The sequence below is a fragment of the Leptonychotes weddellii genome, chromosome 15 (assembly GCF_054177405.1).
Source record: "Leptonychotes weddellii isolate Sample4059 chromosome 15, ASM5417740v2, whole genome shotgun sequence".
Lineage (NCBI taxonomy): Eukaryota > Metazoa > Chordata > Mammalia > Carnivora > Phocidae > Leptonychotes > Leptonychotes weddellii.
Window position 1 is genome coordinate 21,136,657 of NC_138383.1, and position 7,647 is coordinate 21,144,303.

Below are 7,647 nucleotides of genomic sequence, written 5' to 3' on the forward strand. Positions count from 1 at the left end.
GAGCAGGGAACCCGATGTGGGACTCGATCCCAGGGCCCTGGGATCATCACCTGAGCCGAAGGCAGACGCTTAACGACTGAGCCACCCAGGCGCCCAACACACACTCACTCTTAAAACAACAACAACAACAACAACAAAACAGAAAGCCACCTCGTGAACATAAATTTTATTAAGTTTGCACAAAGAAGGGCTATGCAGGCTGAACTGGCAGTAAGTGCCATATCCTGGTTTTATCCAAGTATGGAAAAGAGTCTAAGAAGGGTTGAAGCCTTTACCAAGAGAAGACTCTGGAACTGACATCGGCCTTTAAATGTATGCTGCTGGGGCACCTGGGTGGCTCAGTCGGTTAAGCGTCTGCCTTCGGCTCAGGTCGTGACCTCAGGGTCCTGGGATGGAGCCCCATGTCGGGCTCCCTGCTCAGCAGGGGAGTCTGCTTCTCCCTCTCCCTCTGCCCCTGCTCCTATACTCTCTCTCTCTCATTCTGTCTCTCAAACAAATAAATAAAATCTTAAAAAAATAAACGTATGCTGCTCACATCCTTGAGTTTCAACTAGCCTCGTTAGGTACAAATTTATTGAGAAGTCAAGATCCTGATCCATCTTTCACTACTGGGGTTTACACTTATTTCACAGAAGTGAGGGGAAAAGGACAAAAGAGAAGGAATTGACTCCTCAAAAAATAAAATGAAACAAGAACAGCAACAATAAAAAACTCTTTAAAAAATACAAGTCCGTATTTCTTTTTTTAAAGTTTATTTTTTTTAGTAATCTCTATACCCAACATGGGGCTCGAACTCATGACCCCCAGATCAAGAGTTGCGTGCTCTTCCGACAGAGCCAGTCAGGTGCCCCCAAGTCCATATTTCTTTCTTTCTTTCTTTTTTTTTTTTAAAGATTTTATTTATTTATTTGACAGAGAGAGATAGCGAGAGAGGGAACACAAGCAGGGGGAGTGGGAGAGGGAGAAGCAGGCTTCCTGCCAAGCAGGGAGCCCGATGCGGAGCTCAATCCCAGGACCCTGGGATCATGACCTGAGCTGAAGGCAGACGCTTAACGACTGAGCCACCCAGGCACCCCCATATTTCTTAATTAGGAGAAATAAAGGGAGTGGCCTGGCAGAATCCTACTGTTTGTTCTTTTTAGTCTCCAAAACCAAAGCTCTTTAGGTTTCCCTTAATAGATTTAGAAATCAAAACAAAATACAAACCAAATTAAGGCACAACCCCATATGAATCAACTGGGTCACCTATACAATATCTTGAGACTTTTGGGTGAAATAATTGTTTTTTCAATTGCACAATTTTTTTTTTTTTTAAATCTACAACACTCAGGAGGGCTACGAGCTGGCACTTACTTCTTGTTTAAAATATTTCTTGTTTAAAAATAACATTTTCAGACAATTTAAAATGCAACTAAGATTTTACCTTTTGCTTCTAAGCAGTTTCAAACTTAGTTTTAAACATAGAGATCCAAAGAGTTTTTCTTTTTTCGTGTGTCAAAGTGCCTGATTCTTTCTATTTGTCCTTATTGCCAGCTTCCTTGTTCATGGACTATTTTCATTTGTGTGCTCTACAGTTAGCAAACTCTGTGGCTGCTATAAATCCTCCCAGATGGGTCTCAGGGTGCACACATGAGATGAACAGCAGCAAAGGGAAGTTCATTTGTCTAGGATCCTTTCATTTCTCCCACCCCTCTGAAAATTCTAATACCTCTCTGAAAATGCTCTCCAAGAAAACAGAAACTGAGCCACTGAGGGTGGAGTGGCTGGGTCGAGGACCCGGCATGGCTCAGAAGGAAGACCCTTTGCAGGAGACCCCATCCTCTCTGCAGCACTGTCAAAAATTGCTCCTAGAGGCCTAAAAATTAAAGGAAAGACAGAGGGGATGAGAAAAACAGGATCTCCTAAGCTTGGAGGACCCATCCTTTCTTCCAGTTTTTTTCTTTTCTTTTTCCTTTTTTAAGGTCTTGTTAAACTTAGAGACACAGCTTCTTGTTAAAGATGCCGAGAGTCTGAATCATAAAAGACATGTTAAACGTTCTATTAGAATTCAAACCTCCTTTTTTAATGCAAATCTAAATGCCATTTTATGGAACATCTATAATTATGAAAATGGGAAGACATTGCCTCGTGTGCAGGGAGAGTCTGTGAGTATGAATATTACATTAATGTGCCCACACCAGCTCACTGATCCTGCTGGCAGGAGCATAAAAAATGCTTGAGCGAAACTTTTATTTAGATGTTAAGACTCCAGGCCCCAGCGGGGTGACAGAGACAGTCCCTGCGAGTTGCCATCAGAGAGAGAGCTTGAATTGAATTACCCAGGGGGGAAGGAAGTAGTGATGAGCACTGCTTCGCTTATTTAATTTCATTTACTTTCAGTACATTATCAGCATGAGGCTTTTCTCTCCCCACCAACCGAAACCCAAGAATGCCACCACCAAGAAAACAAAGACACAATGCTGCAGAGATGTTTGAACTCTAAGTCATGAATTCTAGGAAACTAGGGTCAGTCCCGTCACCACCTTCTCTCCCGAAGAGTCACACTTAGTTTGCGAAAATTGGGCAGGGAATGAGTTGCTGAATTTTCTCTCTTGGTCATTCACCAACAGATTCTGAAGAGTACCAGAGCTAGAAATGCGGTATTTTAATGTGCTGCGTTTTTAGCAAGATGTGTTATGTTGCTTTCTTATTAGAAGGAATTGGTACTGATGAACTCTCTTGCCTGGTTTCCCTTAAGGGCAGTGGACAAAATGGGATGATAGGCGAAGTTTGAAATGGCTATGGAAAAAAATTAGGAAATCAAATCAAATCAATCTTGATTTCTAGTGATTGTCTCCTGTGTACAAGGCACTGTGTGGTGAGTATAACAACAGAATTGTTCTCAATGTATGTTGACGCCGAGCTCAATTTCATTAACTCCATGATCTATCAAAAAAATCCAGACAACCAAGATGGGAAGCCATTGTGGCAATCAAGCTGTCTCTTCTTTCAGTGTCAGCTCAGTGTCCTACTGATCAAGAACCAGTGATCTTGAGGATGCACAACGTTAGTCATGGTCCTGGGGTGATGAGGCAGGAGGAGTCTTGTATGCCTGAATCCGCACCTCCTGGCAAGTGAACAGATCTGCAGAGCTACTTCATGCCTAATAGAAAGTATGCAAATGCTTTGCAGGATGATAATAAAAATAGGAAGAAGCCACAAAGAATTGCATGAGTTGCTATTTTAAGTCAAAAACATTTATATTTAAAGATACAATTTTTTAAAAAAATTGAAGCTTTTTGTCCATTACCTGAAAAAAAGATATCACCATCTTAATGAAAAAATAGAAATGATTTAGATTTATTGGGAATAAATGGCCTTCTTGGATAAATCTAAGGATGTATCACATTGTATCAGCACAAAACAGAATTACATTCATGTCATAATCTCTCTCTACCATGGCACTTAACTAAATCTCCCAGAATAGCCCATATAAAGAAAAGATTCACTTAGCTGAAGGATGTGGGGCCATAAAGATAAGATCAGTAGAGAAGTGCTACCTAGAAGTGATGGCCACCCAACTTTCATGGCAGATGAAGATAAAAGAAATTCTCAGACATCCTTCTCTCCTCATCCAGATGCCTTTAAACCCTTGTATCCCACCCATACCCAACTCTGCAGTAAAAAATGACAGAGTAGGATTCCATCTCTCAGCGCTAAACATGACTCCTCAGTCAGCTATGCACAGCAACAACAATGCGGACCCTTTAGAGTGTGATACATTTCCATAAAGGAGTCAATAAAAAAGACACGGGAGCTTATGTGAGTCATGGCCTATTTAATCAGCTGCGTTCTAGCCCACTGAGAAAAGAGAATTGGAGAAATCACTTGGCAACACCACAGCAGAAGGCGAATAGCACAAGAGGCCACACAATTTCACTGCAAAAAGGCTGCAGCCCCAGCAGAACCAACCAGGTGCCCATGAACTTTCATTATAGGCAGCAGGCTTGGTTTCTTGCTAAACCAAGCTGAAATGAAAATCAGTGATTTTTTAAAAAAAACATCTTTGTTCAACCCCCACCTGTCCCATAAACTGTGGATGTTTCCCATCCTCCCTTTTCCTTTCAATTCAAGTTCTTTTCAATTGTTTGGAAAAGGGACCAAACTCCATCCTAGAGACTGACAGCTACCAGCGGTGAATTTCAGGCAGGGTTAGGTTGACCAGGTTCCTCCATTGAAGTACCTGTGACAAGAGCCCCGGGGTGTTTGGGTGGATGAGGTTGGAGAAAATTTAGTATTTGAAGGCTGGGGATGGTGAAGCGCCATCTGCAATTCCAATTCACTCATAGTTTGCTGGCATATGTGCCTTTGCAGAAAAGTGACAAACACACTTCACAATGCCTCAAACGTACACAGGGGAAAGGTTTTGCAGGGAGGGTTGGAGAAGGTAGTATTCTCCTGTCTGGTGGTCACTGGTCCTAAATCTCCTTTGTATTTGGCTCCTGTGGCCTTCCTTAATAAGCTCCTTACAGTTTTTCCTTAGCTTCTTGTGTTTCTGGGTCGTTTTTTGCTTTTTTTCTCATTTTTCAGGACCCAGTCAGTAAGTGACAGTCAGTTTGAGGTGTCCAGCCTGCAGTGTTCAACTTCTGAGCATGACACTAACAGGGAAGTTGGTTTCGATGACTCTTCCTCTGTTAGTCTCTTGGGGACAGGCTTATCTAATTCTCTAACTTCTGTGGTTCTACTCGATACCCACCTGAGTTTACACTTGTTCCTCCACTTTTCTGTCCTCTTGCTTCATTTATTAAGGAATTTACACCAACACATATAACACATGTAAGGTGAAAAATTCTAAATCATGAATAGTAATAGACTTAGGATCTGAAAGTTTCAGAGATAGAGACCAATCGGACAGCGTTAATTTCGTGGAGGAATAAATCGGATATGAGATGAAAGAAAGGGGTGAACAGCACGGACTTGGTCAAATTCTTCAACAAGCTGTGACAGAAGAAGCCAGAAAACAAAACAGGGACAGCTGGAGCTAGACTGAGGAGGTCGGAAAAGGAAAGAAATCACACATCTGCAGTTGGCAAACCAGCACATGAGACAATGTTCAGGAGATCTTGAGGGACTCTTTTTGGCTCTCCGACTTTTTAAAGTCTTTAAAAAATAAAAACCTTGGGCGCCTGGGTGGCTCAGTTGGTTAAGCGACTGCCTTCGGCTCAGGTCATGATCCTGGAGTCCCGGGATCGAGTCCCGCATCGGGCTCCCTGCTTGGCGGGGAGTCTGCTTCTCCCTCTGACCCTCCCCCCTCTCATGTGCTCTCTCTCTCTATCTCTCTCTCTCAAATAAATAAATAAAATCTTTAAAAAAAAAAAATAAAAACCTTTTAATCTGGGTAACAGACCAGACATTTATACAAATGTGTAAACATTTGTGGAAGAAATCTTGTTATACTGAGGATAAAGAAAAATCATGAGAAATTCTAGGCCAATGAGAAGTACTAAGAAAAAAGGCAGAGAATTGATGAACAAAATAACATGAATATATTTTAATAAAAATGAAAAAAGGCTAATACATTTTTAATCTGCATTTTAAAAAGATTTATTGATTGATTTGATATATATATATGTACATAGAGAGAGAGAGAGAGAGAAAGAGGGAGAGAGAGAGACACCAAGAGTCAAGAGTCGGATGCTTAACGGACTGAGCTACCCAGGCTTCCCTTAATCTGCATTTTATAAAGCATGTTTACATCTTATTTGAGCTTCACAGCAGCCCTATGAAGTATGTATTATTATCAGCTCCACTTTACCGACCAGGGCACTGAGGCTCAGTGAGATTGCCGAACTTACTGAAGGTTGCTCAGCTGGAACAGCCCATGCACTTTCCACCACCCTGAGCCTGAGTTGAGGAGACACACTCAGAAGTGGCTAAAGAAAGACGGTCTTCTCACCTCACGCTCCCACAAAAGGAGACCCATTTAAGTAAGGGGAAAGAAACAGACACAGCATGTGGTTATTCTAGTAGTTGGGGTCAAAAAATTATTTTAAGATATTATATTTCTTATTTACTTTTTAATGTACTGGCTGACTAATCTGTGGAATTGCTTTCCAGGGCAGGTCTGTGTAAAGTCCGAGAAGTCAACAGATATACAGTACACTGCAAAAAAAAAAGAACATATGAGAATGTGAGAAAAGGATACACAGGTAAAGAAAATGCAGGAGGAAGCAACCTGGAACTCTCACAAATGGTGCTTGGTCACCAAGGTTTGGAAGATGTCTTCTGACACCAAGAGTGGTATCTAGAAGAATGAAGCCCTGCTCCAGTGTAGGGCTCATGCAGGAATCTTGAACGTGATTTGTTTACTCTTTAAGGAAGAGGACTTGGTTTAAAAAGAAAGAAGATTTTGGGGGCCCCTGGGTGGCTTAGTCGGTTAAGCATCTGACTCAGGTGGTGATCTTGGGGTCCTGAGATCGAGCCCCGTGTCGGGCTCCACACTGAGTGTGGAGTCTGCTTGGGATTCTCTCTCTCCCTCTCCCCTCCCTACCCTTGCTCACACTCTGTCTCTCTCTCTCAAAAAAGAATAAAAGAAAGAAAGATTTTTAAGCCAAATATCCAAAATTGGTTTCTTTTCACAAAACATTCCATCAATAATGCCAAGTTACAAGGTAACATACAGAAACCATGAATATTCATGGAGCATAAAGAACCTTGTTCCTACAAAGAGGCACCACACTAATTGTCTAAGAGGCCTGTGGTCTTAGTGGATGCTCCTCTCCCACATCTTCACTTTCAGTGGAATTTTACTTGTAAGAAGTGGAAGTATTAGGGCGCCTGGGTGGCTCAGTTGGTTAACCGACTGCCTTCGGCTCAGGTCATGATCCTGGAATCCCGGGATCGAGTCCCGCATTGGGCTCCCTGCTCAGTGGGGGGTCTGCTTCTCCCTCTGACTCTCTTCCCTCTCGTGCTGTCTCTCATTCTCTCTCTCAAATAAAAATAAATAAAATCTTTAAAAAAAAAAAAAAAGGAAGTGGAAGTATTAGAAAAAAGCCCTTCCAACTTCAACACACTATTTCTAGCATCTAAGTAAATGGTAATAATAATCAGCAGCATCTTCTAGGTGTAAACATTTCACTTTAAAGAATGACTAACTCAATATAATAATCCACTGATTCTCAATCATGGCATCATGACACATTGGTGTTTTTGATCAGTTAAAGGTGTTCATCTGAAGGGCAGCGATTTTGAATAATTTACTTTTAGAATAAGAATGAAGTCAAAGTTTTTCTTAATAATACCATTCGTCTGCATTCTGATATGCTTTCTTAAGGGAAAAAGTCAATGAAAAATAATTTATAGCATATCTTAGTTATGCTACAGTCTATGGTACTAAACACATCAGATGCACTATTATAATTGTGGCAATCAAGAATTTCCCCTGTGCTGAAATCCAAATCGAAACCTCAATGAGATACCACCTCACACCAGTCAGAATGGCTAAAATTAACAAATCAGGAAACGGCAGATGTTGGCGGGGATGCGGAGAAAGGGGAACCCTCCTACACTGTTGGTGGGAATGCAAGTTGGTGCAGCCACTCTGGAAAACAGTATGGAGGTTCCTCAAAAAGTTGAGAATAGAGCTACCATACAATCCAGCAATTGCAC

At 41.6% G+C, this 7,647-nt stretch overlaps 1 protein-coding gene across 1 annotated transcript in view; it reads right to left on the reverse strand.

Moving 5' to 3' along the window:
* The window catches only part of SKAP1 (src kinase associated phosphoprotein 1), a 266,750-nt gene that overhangs the window by 49,704 nt on the left and 209,399 nt on the right, over positions 1–7,647 (reverse strand). The gene's annotated exons all lie outside the window — the stretch shown is intronic.